Source organism: Malaclemys terrapin, chromosome 7 (genome assembly GCF_027887155.1).
Source record: "Malaclemys terrapin pileata isolate rMalTer1 chromosome 7, rMalTer1.hap1, whole genome shotgun sequence".
Lineage (NCBI taxonomy): Eukaryota > Metazoa > Chordata > Testudines > Emydidae > Malaclemys > Malaclemys terrapin.
Genome location: NC_071511.1, coordinates 60,354,171 through 60,370,528, shown reverse-complemented (window position 1 = coordinate 60,370,528; position 16,358 = coordinate 60,354,171). Strand labels below are relative to the sequence as shown.

The 16,358-nt window shown below is 46.0% G+C and overlaps 1 protein-coding gene across 1 annotated transcript in view; it reads left to right on the top strand.

Moving 5' to 3' along the window:
- Positions 1–16,358, top strand: part of ARHGAP22 (Rho GTPase activating protein 22) — a 253,622-nt gene that overhangs the window by 84,434 nt on the left and 152,830 nt on the right. The window lies entirely within an intron of this gene.

Here is a 16,358-nt window from a genome sequence, read left to right as displayed (position 1 = left end):
GGAAATTTCAACCAGGAGAACGGGTGCTGGTGCTGGTACCAACAGCAGAAAGTAAGCTCCTGGCCAGTTGGCATGGACCCTATGAGATCGTGGAAGCTGTTGGGGAGGTAAATTATAAGGTAAAGCTGCCAGACCGCCGAAGGCCAGAGCAGATCTATCATGTCAACTTACTGAAACCCTGGTACGATCGGGAGACGTGCCTGGCCATCCTGCCGGCCACACCCCAGGCAGATGGCCCACAAGGGCACATAAGGATATCCCCCGAATTAGCCCCAGAACAACGAACAGAGGTCATCCAAATGATCCAGTGGAACCAAGATGTGTTCTCCACACAACCAGGCCATGTGACGCTGATCCAACACCACATTGTCACCTGTCCCAGAGCAAGGGTGACCATAAAACCATATCGCATACTGGAGGCAAAAAGAGAAGAAATTAGGGCAGAAGTAAGGAAGATGCTGGAACTTGGGGTGATTGAGGAATCCCACAGCCAGTGGTCCAGCCCTATTGTCTTGGTCCCCAAGCCTGATGGCACCCTGAGGTTTTTGTAATGACTTTCAGAAGTTAAATGAGGTATCCCAATTCGATGCCTACCCGATACCATGTGTTGATGAGCTGGTGGATCAGTTAGGCAAGGCCCGATACTTGACCACCTTGGACTTGACAAAAGGCTACTGGCAGATCCCCCTGGCTGAGGACGCCAAGGAAAAAAACGCTTTCTCTACACCTGATGACCTCTTCCAATATACCATCCTCCCTTTTGGGCTCCATGGGGCCCCCGCAACTTTCCAACAATTGATGGACGGATTACTTCGACCCCATGCCAAGTATGCTTCTGGCTATTTAGATGACGTGGTAATCCATAGTCCTGACTGGGAGACACACCTGGGGAAAGTGGAAGCGGTACTAGATACTCTTAGACAGGCTGGCCTCACTGCTAACCCATCCAAATGTGCAATAGGGATAGCCGAGGCCAGATATCTCGGGTATGTAGTCGGAAGGGGCCTGGTGAAGCCCCAGTGGAACAAAGTGGAGGCAATACAGAAATGGCCCCGCCCAATCAGAAAAAAACAAGTCAGAGCATTCTTAGGGATAGTAGGGTACTATTGCCGGTTCATCCCTCAATTCGCCACAAGGGCAGCGCCTCTGACAAACCTAATAAGAGCTCGGGGCCCAGAGATAGTTAAGTGAACCGAGGAAGCAGAGGAAGCTTTCACAGACCTAAGGACAGCCCTTTGCAGCCAGCCAGTGCTCATAGCCCCAGATTTCACAAAGGAATTCATCCTACAAACAGACGCCTCGGAGGTAGGACTTGGGGCCGTCCTTTCACAGATGGTGGGAGATGAGGAGCACCCGATCCGTTACCTCAGCCAAAAGCTCCTGCCCAGGGAGCAACGATACACCGTAGTAGAAAAGGAATGCCTAGCAATTAAATGGGCCATGGAGATTCTACGGTACTACCTACTTGGGTGGCAGTTCACCCTTGTGACGGACCACGCCCCGCTCCAATGGATGCACACAAATAAGGAGAGGAATGCACGAGTGATTAGATGGTTCCTGTCCCTACAACCTTTTCACTTCCGGATCCAGCATAGAGCCGGCAGCCAACACAGCAACGCGAACGGCCTATCACGACAACACTGTCTTTTGTCCCAAGTAGCCAAACCCCATGGCGTTGAGCAGGGGAAGGGGATATGTGATACAGGAGGGCCAGGGAGCAGTGGGAAGTGGTAGAAGGGAAGTATATAAACCCTAGGTTAATTAAGGCATGGTTCCCTGTAGACTAGGGAGGGTTGCTACAGGCTAATTGGAGCACCTGTAATCAATTAAGGTCCTGTTAGAAACCTAATAAAACCCCCTGCTTCAGGCAGTCAGGAGGAAGGAGAGAGGACTGGAGCTTGGAGGTGTGCTATTAGACTTGGAGAAACAGAAATCCAGAGTAAGGGAGACCCTCCCCCAGCGTTTAAGGACTGAAGGTACCCCACCCAAAGGAGAAGAGGGTAAGAACCTGCAGGGGTTGAGAGGGGCTGGGACTCAGAGTGAGGAGCAAACCCAGACCCTGCCCCCGCTTCCCTCCTTTACCACCTTCCTGGGCCACTAGTGGGGCCCTCGGTGCCCCAAGAGTAGGGGTAAGGGGTGGTATTTTAGCCCCCCCACCAAGAAAAGCACAGGACCCACCATACTATATCAACCATCTTGTCACACTTGCTATTTTCAACCTCCCTCCAACCTCCCCTTCTCTCTCAAACCACAGATATTTTACTCAAATTTCACAGCTAATCTGGATGTAATTCCCCTCCCCTGCCCCCATCTATTTGGTAGGAATAAATAACTTTGCAGTATAATGATGTGAAATGTTCCTAATCCTTTGCTCTTTGAGCATTTTCCTAACCATCACCACCACCTCGTCCTCCTCCTTTTTGCCAACCAATATCTGATAAACACACGCCCACACTTCAAAAATCGCTTACAATAAAGAGCTTTATTTACAAAAAGACCTTTTCAGAGTGAGGAGTTTGCTTCTGTGATTTGGAGGATCTTGAGACTTGGTTTTGTGTGAATATGGGAGTCTGAATAAGCCATGGGCATATAAATTATGGGTGAGATTTCAAAAGCACTCTGTACTGGCTTAACTCTGCTCCTATTAGAAAAAAACCCTTCCTAACCATAATGATAGTTCAGCCCTGGAACTGATTACCTAGGAAGGTTGTAGGATCTCCCTCATGGTGGATTTTTAAGATTAGGTTAGACAAGCATCTGTCTTGAGGTTCCTTCCAGCCCTATATCCCTATGTTTCTATGACTGGTAAAATTCCCATTGTCTTCAGTGGGAACATAGTTAGACCAATGCTGAACACTCTTGAAAATCCCTGCCTATGTGCATAGAATTGATACTCATTCTAAAACTCCTGCAATGTAGAATGCATTCAAATGCCACCTGGTCAACACATCAGAAGCTTTCCCCCCACCATTTCCTTTGTCATTGTGTTTATTTAGACTGTCTTTGAAAAAGTTTCTATTCTAAATGCATCACAATGTCACTGTATGTGAAATCCAATTATGACAACCTTGTCTGCATTCCCCTGGGACCATTTAGTTTAATGTTCACAAAGAAACAGAGAAAAGCTTCTTGTTGGCTTCCTAAGGGTCCTTGGGACACTTTAGTGTACTTAGAATTTAAATGTGAAGAAGTGACACCTGGTAAACATAAAAATTCATAACATATTCTAAGGCATGTGCATTTCTCAATAAGTGACACTGATATTTGGATTGTTTAAAAGCGAAATGTGTTTAACTAAACAGCGGCCTCTATTGGTCAACATGAAATCACAGCATCATAGAAATGTCAGGCTGGAAGGGACCTTGAGAAGTGATCAAGTCCAGCCCCCTGCGCTGAGGCAGGATCAAGTAAACCTAGACCAGCTCTGCTGGGTGTTTGTCCAACCTGTTCTTAAAAACCTCCTGTGATGGGGATTCCACAACCTCCCTTGGAGATTGTGAGACTTTAAAATGCGTAAAGGCTGAGTAACTGCTAGATAGAGGCTAGGAGCTGCTTTAAGGTATACCCGCTTGTACTTGCTCCCAAGGTCCCATCTGCTAGACAGGGTTTGCTGGTGCAGTGTGCTCTGCCCACAACCCCTCCCCACTCCTCTCTGACCTGGCAGTCAGGGGGATCTAGTGAAAACGTGTTTTATAGATAGCCCAGCAAGTGGAAAGCTTCTTCTTTCCTGTGAACTGTTTGGAGTTTGGTTTTGTGCTGAACTCGGAATTTTGCCAGCTTAATACCCAGGCATTGTGGACAGGTGGTTTGTGTGTGCACCCTCCCACTCCTTGGCTGGAGTGCAAGATCAGAAAACGAATCTTGCTTCAGAGAAGAGAGCTGGTTCTTGCTTTGTTAGTGTTCTTTGCACAGACTTCTGTTTTCTCCTTGTGAAAGGTTTCAGAGATGCTGACAGCTAAAAGTCATTTCCGAACAGGATTTGCTTACCCATCGCAGTTCATTTCAGAGTGGCTTGTAGTTGTTTCTCCAAGTAAGAGGAGACAGACAGAATAAATGCTTCTCTTGCAGCAGTTGGTTTGGAAAAGCTGGACTTGCATCTCCTACCACCTGGTGCTTTGTCAGTACAGAATGCTGGCATTTAGGGATGGCTCTAACTAACAATAGCAACAGCGTGCCCAGCAGGGACCTCTTCCCTCTGAATCACTTAGAAAAAGAACCTTGACTAGTTGGAAAGCAAGTAAACTTCCACCCTTTAATTCATTCTGTCTGCTTTGGGATAAACTCTTCTGCTTTGGGAGCCCAATCTAGAGACCTGCTAGGCACCTGAGACTCTTATTGAAATCAATAGGAGATACAGGTCCTGTATGCCTCTCAGGATCAGGCCCATCCTGAATAGATTTGTTTTTCCAGATGGGGTTCCTTGTTTTTAAAATCCTCCATAATCTTGCCCAGCCAGTCTCTCTCTGTCTCTTTGATCCCCTACATGTTGCTGTTGTTGAAAGGCCCTTCAGTTCTGCAGCTTGGCCTCCTGCCCCCTGGGACTGCTCTCCTGTATCTCTTTCTTGTCCAATCTTTTGCTTGTGCCTCCTAATTTCTCTCTCCCTGCTGTCCCTTATTATACAGTTCTGCAACCCTAACTCTTTACAGGGGCCCAGGTGTATCAGAGGCGCAAAGCAAAACAAAGTTGTGTTACTGCGCTGTCAAACGTACAGCAGGGATGAGGCAGCAGGTCTTCAAGAAACAGGGACACTGCCTGTTTTAAAACTGAGAACTGAACGGCCTAGAAAACGAACCTGGAATGATCAGAGTCAGTAAACCTCAGCATGATTAATAACCTTTTCCCTTTGACCTGAAACACACATCAGAATATGACAGCCTCATCTGCGTGGCTGGTGCTTTGCTGGGTTAATGCAATTAAAAGTGGGTATTTAAGTAACCCCATGGAATATTGCTACAGTGGCACTGACCTTTAAGAGAAAGCGAGGTCTCCACAGGCCTCGGTGCTTCCCAATATCTACAGAGAGTCTCAGAGATATACTGTTAAGGCTTTAATCTGAGGAAAGGCAGGGGAATGAGACGTCGCTTTCTTCTGCTAACATAGTTTTGCATGAGGTTAAATGGCCTTTCTGGTATCTTTTTCTGCACACTTAGGGTTTACATTCAGCGTCTGTCTGCTGCCCTCCAGCTATCAGAGAACAGGCATCTGCTGCTCACATAAAGCCCCCTCTCGTGGCCTTTCACTCCTTAGAGAGGGGCGCATATAATTAATAAGCAGTGGAAGTTTAATAGGCAAAGGAGCCAGTGAAATGCACCAGGGCCAGCCAGAAATATAGGAGATAAAGGAGGGGAGACCCGAGGCAAATCTGCTAGTTCTCAAATTGATTAGCAGGGTCTGTTTGTGTTTGGGATGTTTGCAGGACTTGGCAGGGAACGAGCTTGGGCTGCACATCTTAGAGGGTTGGTGCGAGTTGGGAAACAAGCAGGGAAAACTGTCCAGCCAGCAGTGTTACAAACGTGCCGGGGGATCAGAGAGAACAGCATGACTGAGCATCGGCCGATGGCCCGGGAGGACTCGATTTGGGGCCAGCGATGTAGCTCTGGCCCTTTGCATCTTCCTGTGGTACCTGCTGCCTAGGATACTGCTGGGGGTACCTACGTGATGGGGAGCAGTCTCGTGGGAATAATGATGACTTGTTGGCTGTGAGGCTTGGAGAGACGCAGCACCTGAGATGGGGCTGTGCTGCTGCAAAGACTGGAAAGGCCGCTCTCAGGAGCCCAAAGGTAACTTTGCCTTTCAAAACCTCCCTGTAGGCTTCAGAGAAAAGTCTCCCTCCTCATCCCCCACCTTCACCTCCCCCATGGGTTGTTATTTTGCAGAATATCATTGCTTCTGGAATGGCACTACCCTGTGGCCTCATTAAGCCACATTGGCATTGACAAGGCTCCTATCTCTGAAGTTCAGTTTTAATGTCCTGATGTCCGATTCGGTCAGAATGAGAGTCGTTCCTTTTGTTCCCCCCCTTTTACCACCGTGCTGAGCTATGTGAGTAATGCTATTCAGTGGCAGTGCTGCAAGGGCAGCCCCTTGCTACATGCCAGCTTCTGAACCAAAGCAAGCAGTTACATGAGGAGATGCTGGCTGAAGGGACGGTGGGGGCAGGGGGCAATGGCTGCTCTCAGTTTATTTCACTTTGATTTCAGTCGATCGGTGATCAATGCACGATATGTACATTTCACGGACTCTGAGTGCTGCATGCGATCTGTGTTCAGTAAAATCATTAAGTGGTCAAAACTAGGTCTAGTCACCCCAATTTATTACTAGTCCAGTACTACGTAGCCTAGCATAAGTTGGATATGACTTGGGTTTTAGCAGCATAAAGTGGAATGGAGAATTGGGTCATTTTCCCTTATTTTCTGAGAACATTAAATCCTTTGAAAGGTGTGATCACTTCTAAAATGGTTACTAAACAGCCACAATGGTAAATCACTATGGGTGTGAATTCTATTGAAAATACAGTTCAATCTTTTTTCTTTTTCCCAAATGTAAAGTGAAACTTGACAAATAAACTACAAAGGTTCCCCCGGGGAGTCACATCTGATGCACTGTGTTTCTCATTTGTTCCCATTTATTTCCTGTGCGACTTACATCCTTTCTGAAGAACAAGACCTTTAGGGGATTAGGAATAGTTTCAGGATGCAGGTAAGCCGAAGGAGTTTGGACTCTCTGTCGCTCTCTCTCCAAGCAGGAGTCCTGACTGGTCCTATAGTTGTATTCAAATTAAACTACAACACATATTGGAAAGAACAATGTGATTTGGCAACTAAACAGCTAGTACAGGTGGTCAAACATTTTTCATCTCAAAATTTTGGGGGATAAAAACTGTTTATTTATTTATTTTTTTGACAGAACAGAAACCTTTGTAAGAAAATTACACATTTCACTGAATTTTTTTGGTGGGTTCATTGAAAAAAAATTAATAATTTGTGAAGGGGTTGTCACAAAACCAAAACTTTTCCAACTTAGACAAAATAATAAAAATTTTAAAAAATAAAAAAAAAATGTCTTTTGACAATCGAAAACCAACCTTTTTCAGGTTTTTGATAAAAACCTTAAACATTCTAGGAAATCTTTGACAGTCAAAAAATGTCCATTTTCTTTGAAACTTTTCCCGGAAAGTGAAAATACACTCTTTGATGAGCTCTAGCCTTCAGGGTCACAGGTTTAGTTGTAAGGTGTTAAACAGATTATGTTTGATTTTGATCTTTTAAAAAAAAAATACAGTGCAGCCTTAATGCAACATATAGCTTCTGTACGTCCATCACGCCATACAATTTTATTATTCCAGCGAGTCATAAGTCAGCAGATATGAGCTACATTCAAATAAATAAAAGTTGATACCAAAAAGAAATCTAAACGAAGAACACATGATGAGGTGATATCTATCCAATCAGCTATATTTGAAAGAGGTAGATGCTGAAATGGAGTTAATCCAAACCAGATGAGGCATAATTTGTCCCCCTGGGCTCTCTCTCGGATGGGAGCTCAGAAGTGGCGAGGGTCAAATCAAGATGATTATAAATGTGCCTTGATTAATTTAACTCAGAGACAACGGACACTTGGTTAACATGACTCCAAAGCTGATTATCCCTTCTGCTGAGGCTCACAAATGAGGACCCAGGATGAGCTGTATCATGCTCCTCACTATAGGTGGGCCCGAACCAACCTCCCAGGTCAAAGCAACCCTGAGTTTTGGCTCTGGAGTTCTACTAATTTCATTCTTGGATTGAATGAGGCTTGAACCCAGAGGCCAAACTCTTTGATCCCAGTTATATTGGTATAAATCCAGAGTCACTCCATTGACTTTACCTAAATTACTCCAGTTTACACTGGTATAAGTAAAATCAGAATCTGGCTCTATGCCTTCAAAAGGGGAAGATTAATACACTAATCCACATCGCCCCCTCAACAGCATTCCCCGCCCAAGGGGAAACCCTTTCTAAAGAGAGAACATTTTAGTCAGTACACTTCATTTAGGCTCAGAAGTGTCAAGTGTTTGTGTGTCAGATCTGTACCATTAACTAAGCCTGAAAAGCTTGGCAACACCACAGACTTTTATCCCAATTGAGATGAAAGTCCAGCATTAGTCAGGCTGTTCTTTATCTACAGAGCCACCTGGCCAGGCAGAGAGGCCAGAAAATACAGTATACGAGTACCTCATACTAACAGACATCGCAGGGCTTTCTTTCCAGCTTAGCCCATTAAAGTGCCTGCCACGGGTTATTTTATGTTGAAAGTATATGTGATGCCACTTTTACTATGGTATAAATGTTTCCCACTGTAACAATTCTCTCTTTCAGGCTGTTTGGGGAAAAAAAAAAGTCCCAATCAAATTCCTTCCCCAATATTGGTTATGGACAAACAAGCTTTTATAAAACTGGAGACCAGTGCAAGCTTTGTAATGTATCAACCTAATCTATGGGCAGCTAGAGAGGCTGGGTATTTTCCACCTCAATCTATATTAGAGATGGGTCTCAGCTGCAGAACTGGGGCCTGGATTTGCGATCTCAGCCAAATGTGTTGCCCCTGAAGTCAGATTGCCTGGGGGGGAGGGGTTTCTGATCCCCATCCTGTTCCCACACCAGCTTCCATGGAGGTTCTCTTTGGGTCTGTTGCTGCTGCAGCGCAGGGCGGCTAGCAGACTTTGTGCTGTTGGCAGGTGGTTTCAGAGCATGGCTGCCTTTGCTCTGGCCTTTTGCCCGTGCGCTTTAACTGGCACCATTTGTTGGTGAGCTCTGGCAATCCTGGTGGTGGATGCAGGAGGGATGGCATGGCTTATGACCAAGTGTAACAGGTTGGACTCACCATCGCAGTGCCTCCTGCTGGTTTTTCCGGGAATTAGCTCTGTCCAGCTCTGGAACGCCCTTTGCAGGTGGTGTTTCACCTGCTGTTTGCTCTGCTGTTTCCTCTGCCTGTGGGGGCCCGCATCACTCCCGGACTGTGGCGTCCTCTTCAGGGCACGGCCCTCCGGCTCTGCCCCACCTCCGTTGTCTTCCCCCCTTTCAGGGGAGCCAGAAGTCCTTCACCCGGCTTCTTGCCGCAGTGGCAAACTAGAGCCCATAGTCTAACTCCTCACTCAGGGCAAGCTGCAGTCCTTTGGCTTGAGCCTGCACTCAGGTGGCGCTGCAGGCAGTTAACGAGCCCAGGCTGTGTCTCAAAGCTGGGCAGTAAGCAAAGTTATTCAGATCCAACCTGCACTCAGGTGGGGCTGCTTGCAATTAATAAGCCCAAGGTTCAGAGGTGGGCAGGAAACAGTCTCTCAGTTTGGGCCTGTACCTAAAGTCAGTTACCTCAGGCTTTCCTTCAGCTAGCCTGAGGGAAGGGGAGACTGCTACCCACCTCTTGGATGGCAGGGGAGACGCAGGCCCTCCCACTCCACTGCATCCCGGCCCAGGGCCCTAAGGGTGGTGGAGGGGTCTGCCACCACGTCAGCAGGGATCCAAGCTGCAACACGCTGACTCACCCTCTGCCAGCATTGCAGCCAAACAGGGGTCTACTACCCCAGAGCCATGTCCACACTCCCCCTCCACGGGTACTTGCTGGTCTGGTGAGGTAAGGTGCTCTGTATGGGCCTTAGTTGCCAGCAGAAGGTCTGCCGGGGTTGGGCCAGCCGGTGATCTGGGCTAGCCGTCTGTCTCCTGTGGGGTCGGGTCATCCCGGGGTCCGGGTAGTCTGGGCCAGTTGTCTGCTTCCCCTGGGGTCAGGTCGGTCCAGGCAGTCCGGGCCAGTCGTCTGCATTCTGTGGGCCTGCTGCCATCTCCCAGCGCAAAAGCTCAGGGGAAGCGTCTGTCCCCTCCAGTGGCTGGACCCCACTGAGCCTCCGGGTCCCACCTCTATACTTCCGGCCCTGCCCCTGGCCTCCGGGGGCGGAGCCAGGGCAGGACTCCGCCCACAAAAGGGTGGAGCCATCCTTCTCCTCCGTTTCTGGGGAGGGCCAGTCCACCTCACTACACAAAGACATTGATGGTTGCACACCTTGAGCTGTTGCGCTGATCCTGCCAGCTTCAGCCTTGGTAAAAAGAACAGCTTGGTCTGTCCCTGGCACCTCAAAGCCGCTGGCAGGCGAGTGGATTATGATCTGGAGGGAGACCAAAGCACAGATCTCCCTGTCTATGAGTGATCATCTAGGGTGTGATGTGCCAGGTCATGAACCCAGGCTAGTGAGTGCCCAAACAGCCACCACATCCTGGCCTCCACCCCATGTCTGCTAAAACCTGCTTGGCCAAGAAGCTCATAGGACTAGAGCCTCAGCCAAGGCCCCACCCACCAGAGTGCTGATTGAAGGATCGCCTGGCTTCACTGATTGGTCCTAACAGGCTATTTAATCCAAAAGGAGGCACAGGAAGCTTTCTGAGCAGCAAGGTGGCTTCCTATTGTGGCTGCACTGGTCCCTGCTTGTGCCTGCTTCCTGCACCCCTATTCCTGATTCCTGGTTCACCTATGCTTTCTCTTCTGCTCCCACCATAGTCCTGCGCTATTCCTGATCCTCGCCTCTCCTCCAGGTCCTGCTCTTACACCTTGCTTCCATCAGTTACCAGTTCTGGCTCTAATTTGAGCCTTGGCTCTGGCATTTTATACCTGACCTTGGCTTTGACCCTCAGCTTTCATTCCTCGCTCTGACTTTGGCTTGATTCCTGGCTCTGATGATCAGCAGTTGACTCTGGTGCTGACCCTTGGCTTTGTTCCCCAACCTGGACACCTGCTCTGCCCCCTAGACCTGACTCAGGCTCTGACCACTAGGCCAGACTGCCTACATCCTGGGCCATAACATAAGGCCCCACGTTACTGGCTTTAGGAGAGTTTAGTGCAGAAAGAATTTTGAGCCCATGCAAACAGATGTGGTGTGCTTGTCTTGCCCATCAGCAGGAGAGAGACCTAAGTAACCAAGAAGTCCACTTAATCTGAAATGGTAATGCTTGAGTAGCAACATCTTCATCAGAACGGTTAAGAGGTAAAAATAAGTGACAAAGAAAGGCCAACAGCATTTTCAGCAATGGTTACATGATTGGGTTTGCCATGCTGGTGAAAGGTGCTAGATTCACTGGCAGTTGCATTGCATCTATGCGGTATGCTCACTGAGACCGTGTGCTTGACATGGAGGAGTCATCAGTCCAGTGCTTAGACATCTTGGCCGTGACTGTCAGTAAAGGTGATGAGACTTTTTGGGGATGAGGGACAGTGACTGCTAGGAATTGGAATGAAACTGTAGAGAAAGGCCACCCTCCAGCTGCTTGCAGTCACTGCTAGCCTGTGTCAGCTTCTGACATGCAGCTTGTAGGTGAAAGTGACCAGACCCCTTGCCAAGTCCCCTAAGCCAGGCTTATTCATTTTAATTTAATTGTATTCCTTCCTTTTTTTGTCCTTGATTTTTTTGACATCAGTTGTTATTCCCTTTGAACAGCTATAGAGAAATGCTCCTGTTATTGGTTTGCAGATATTTTCCTGTTAGTGACTTTCCAATAGGGCAATATAACTGTGAAGATTAACAAATATTCCCTTTGCCACCATTAACTTGGCCATCAATTTGCCCTGTTTGAGTTAACTCTGCTAAGAGATCTATAGTGCATTCAGTGCCATAAAAATCAAACCTCAATGAACTGGTTATTACGAATTCCAAGCTCAGGCAAACATAAGCCCAGACCTTCCAAGTTCGCAGCCAGCTGCCGTTTGCCTGTTAGATTTTATCTGGCGTCAGAGTGGCTGCTGATTGCCATTGAGTGTTTTGTGGTTGGATCCTGTGCTTAAGAAGGTCCGAAGTCCAGTGAGCATAGTGAGAGATTTTTTTTTAACAATGAGGGGTTTTATTTGAAATATTACTGCTAGCTGGGGTTCCAGCTGTGATCTGATGTGGAGAGTTGAGCGGGGAAAGCCATTAAAAGAATTGATTGGCACATCCAAAGAATAGGGGAGCTTCTGCTGTAACAGAGCAGACAAGAAAACCAGGGAAGATGTTATTTAGCAAATACATTTATTGATAATAAATCGTTTAAGCTTCATTTAACCTAGCCCCGCCGAGGATCTCAAAGCACTTTACACACACTGAGTTGGGTCTCATAATACTACCTCTGTGAGTTAAAGAATGGAGTGTTCCTAAGAATCACAAACTGGGAGAAGTCTCTCTCTTGCTCACTCTCTTTTCTTTTCACTTTTTTTCTCATTATTTTCCAGATTTTTTTTCCAGTTTGCATAGTTCTTATTTAAAAAAGAAAGTCTTAACCCCCCAAAATATGTCTGGCAAATGGGACTGTGGCATGGTTACTGACTGTGATTTCACTTTTTGGCTCCCCCATGGAGAGGTGGTGCAGATCCGTGGGGTGAATGATAGCACATTTCTGGCCGTTTGGGTTCAGGCAGTCAGCCAGTGGGCCGTGTTTCTTTGGGTAGGTGTGCGTCTCTATCATGCTGCAATCTCACTTCTTTCATAGGAGGCGTTACATTTTCCTTTGATGTTTAATAGGACCGAAGCACTTTTCTACAGCCAGGTACCTTTCCTAAAGCAGGCATGCACATCCTATGCTGGTATGTAAAGTGATTACCTTCATCTCAGCAGCTAATGAATATACAATGGCAGCCGTGGGGCTCTGGATGGCTTATGGGAACGGACGAATGTGTTTGTTTACCTGTACAAGTTCTGCCATGGCAGCCATTATCGTCTCATCCAGCCGCTTCAGATCAAACTACTACACAATTAATCATTTCCTGTTAAGAGGCTCTCACTGAGAAGTAAAAACTGTATCCTAGCTAGGAAGCACCTCCGTCCTGCCAGGCTGGTGCCTAGCCAAAGAGCTGAATTGGCAATGGGGTTCGGAGCCATTCATCTCTAGGCTCCAGGTCAGCCGTGAGCAGATTATTACCATCAGAGAGCCTGGGTTCAGTGGCCGAGGGCCAAATGAGCTGGTGGGTGTCGGCCCAGTTCCTCATCCTCGTCATAATAACAGTTACCACAATTTGGCTGTAGATTTTAAGGCTAGAAGGGATACTATGATCATCTATTATTATTGTTTATTATTTGTATTACCATCATATCTAGAGGTTCCAGTCATGGGCCAGGTGCTGTACAAGCATAGAACCAGATGGTCCCTAGTTTGACCTCCTGTATAATATGGGGCATGGAATTTATTCCTAGATTGAGCCTGAATTGAGAAAGCCATTGGTTAGAAAAAGAGGATCACTCTAAAGCAGCCGAGATGAGACTGCACAGTCCTTAACATGGCTTGGTGGCTAGCCCTGCATCCTTTGATTATTTTTTTCCTTGTAGTTAATAATAGAACTGGTCCAAAAGGGATGAAGTTCCAGGATTTTTTTGTGAAAAATTCATTTCCACCCCCTTTTGTAATTGAAATAAAAAATTTAACTAAAAATTTGGGAACACTTGAGCAGCTCTGATTAATAATGAATCCAGACTACAGTTGGTGCAGTTTTAACTGTAGTCTGGAAGTCCCATCTGTGATTTAGTTTTTCCACAAAAGCAAACGCTGTCCTTTTGTCCTGAGGCAAGTGAAGCTGTTCCTATATCAATAGGATACAGAAGTACCATTAACCTTCATGGGCTCTATCCCTTATGCACCAAAGAGGAAGGAAATTAACCAATATCATTTCAAAGGCATTGCATAGTTGCTCATGTGTTCAGGCTTTTGCTCAGTCCCTGTGTGCATTCTAAGATTGAGTCTGGGTGCTTGCTGAGGAAAGCTGGTCAGAGATTTTTCCTTGACACTTTTTTTTTTTTTTTTTGGAATGAAAAATGGATTTCTGATTAAAAACATCTTTTTTTCAGTTTCTGGTTGGTGAAAACTGAAAAATCATTTTTGTTTTTCTGAGAGAAACCACCTGCAAAAAGTTTGATTTTTTTTCTTTTTAGGCGTTTGGATTTTTTTCACAGAAAATAAAACACATTTTTGAGAGAGTCAAGTGCTGAGTACTATCAGCTATCACTGATATCAGTGGTAGTGAAGGTCACTGGTCATCTTGTAGGATTGCACCGAAAATGTGCATCTCTGGGTATGCTGCATGGGTGGCAGCAGGGTAAGGGGTCCCCTGATTTTTCACACTTGCTATCTAGTCACCCCAGAGGTGTTATATGAGGCAGAGAGCAATGGCAGGCTGCTGAGATCAAGTAAAGCAGTCAGCCGCAGGTGGTGTACAAGCAGGCACCAATGTGAAGGAGAAAAGGGAGGCGGGGATATGTGGGAGCAATCAGGCAAGGACAATGAGGATACACTAGCTACTTGGCTTGGCTGAGACACTTGGACACCAGCTTCCTTTGGCAAACAGGCAGCCTACGTGCCCCTTGAATGAACTGCTTTTTATGGCCTTCTGTGTTTAACCCCTTGTACAACTGAACTTAACACCTGAAGACTTCATAACTTCCACCAAATCCATGACCTCTGGCTTGTTTAAGTGGTTACAGCTCATGGACTTTACTTAGTATCTGATCTGATTTCAGGTTCTCCCTAGAGAGTGGCTCATGTATGCTCTTCTTCTTCATTCTATTACCATATCTTTTCTTTGCCGCAGGAAAGTTACCTAAATGGAGGTAAGGTGAGAGGTGTATCCATGCTGCCATCTTTCCCTTTCTGAATGTATTATTTCTGACAAAATAGTTTTAAAAAAAAAGTGAAGATTCTGTTCTCTCATCTCTTTCTATCATTTTCTGTAGTTTTGATATAGTCTCTACTTACCCAAATCTCCTAATTGTATCCTGATTTTAAAGGCATCCTGGCATAAGCCAAATCTTGTATTATCTACAGTCAGAACTCACACCCGGGTGCACTCTAATATAAATGCATCAATCAGCTAAATGTACCATGCAAAGACTTTCTGAAACAAAGATCTTTTCTCCCCTTTGAAAATAGGTTTATTCTGTGGACCTGTTCACATCAAATGAAATCACATTACAGGTCTGTATATGGCAAACCCCCCTGCTAGTCCTGCAAACCCCCTGCTCCCATAGCTAAATGAGACGCTAGGGAATCTAGGGAGCCAGAAGATGCAAAAAAAGTTTTTTTCTCTTACTTAATTAGTCTCTCAGAGTTGGTAAGACAACTCCCACCTGTTCATGCTCTCTGCATGTGTGTATATATATCTCCTCAATATTTATTCCACTCTGTATGCATCCGAAGAAGTGGGCTGTAGTCCACGAAAGCTTATGCTCTAATAAATTTGTTAGTCTCTAAGGTGCCACAAGTACTCCTGTTCTTTTTGCGGATACAGACTAACACGGCTGTTACTCTAAATATAATAATACCTAGCTCTTATATGTCCCTTTTCATCAGTAGATCGCCGAGTGCTTTACAAGGGAGGTCAGTATCATTATCCCCATTTTACAGATGGGGAAACTGAGGCATGGAGAGGGGAAATGTAGAGCCCAGGTCTCTAGAGTCCTCTTGCACTGCTCTGTTCACTTGAGTGCACTGCTCCTAGTGACCATGTAGTTGCAAGGGTACTCATTTTAATCTTTGTTATTGGCCAAAAAACTCTTTAAATAAATAATTTTCAGATTTAAACACACTTTAATATTATGGGATTTGAAGTTCCAGAATTGATGCATCTCTGCCTACCATTAATTTTTCTCTAGGTCACAGATATAAAAAGTTGTGCTACATGAAAGAAGTCTTGATAGAAATTAATCCCCCATCCCATACCTAATTCCTGTTTTAGTTTGCACTCTAGCATCAACCTAGCCTAGATAACTCCCTTTTTGTATTTTGGGGACAGTCAGGGTCACACTGTTTGGAGTTTACATTTCAAATGGATAAACTCAGTCTGATAAGAGCTTGACACAGCAATGGGAGGAAGGACTAAGCTATATTGCAATATTAACCCCTTTACACCCCCATTCATCCAGAAAACCCCTTTAATAAAATGTCTCTTTGAATCGAAGCATATGCCTACAGGGATCAGCAACACTCATAAGAGTCATGGTGAGTGTGGGGTGAAGGTTTGTTATGGCCAAATGTGTCTGGTGTGTCTTTAAATGTCATTGGCTTGACTGGACTTGCTGAGAAGGACTGAATAACTGCCCCGGGCAGGGACTGTCTGGATAGCTGTATCTTGTGCTGTGTTGATTACATTATTGCTTATTATTTGTATTACAGTAGCCTCCTAGAGGCCCCAGCTGAAATCCGAGCCCCACTGTGCCAGGCACTGCATGGACGCATAGTAAGAAACAGACCTGCCCTGAAGATTTTACTGTCTGAGTAGACAAGACAGACAAAGGATGGGAGAAAGGAAATGCTATTGTCCCCATTTTATACTAGGATTATGCAAGGCTCAGGAAAAACTCGGGGCTTGTCTACAAGGG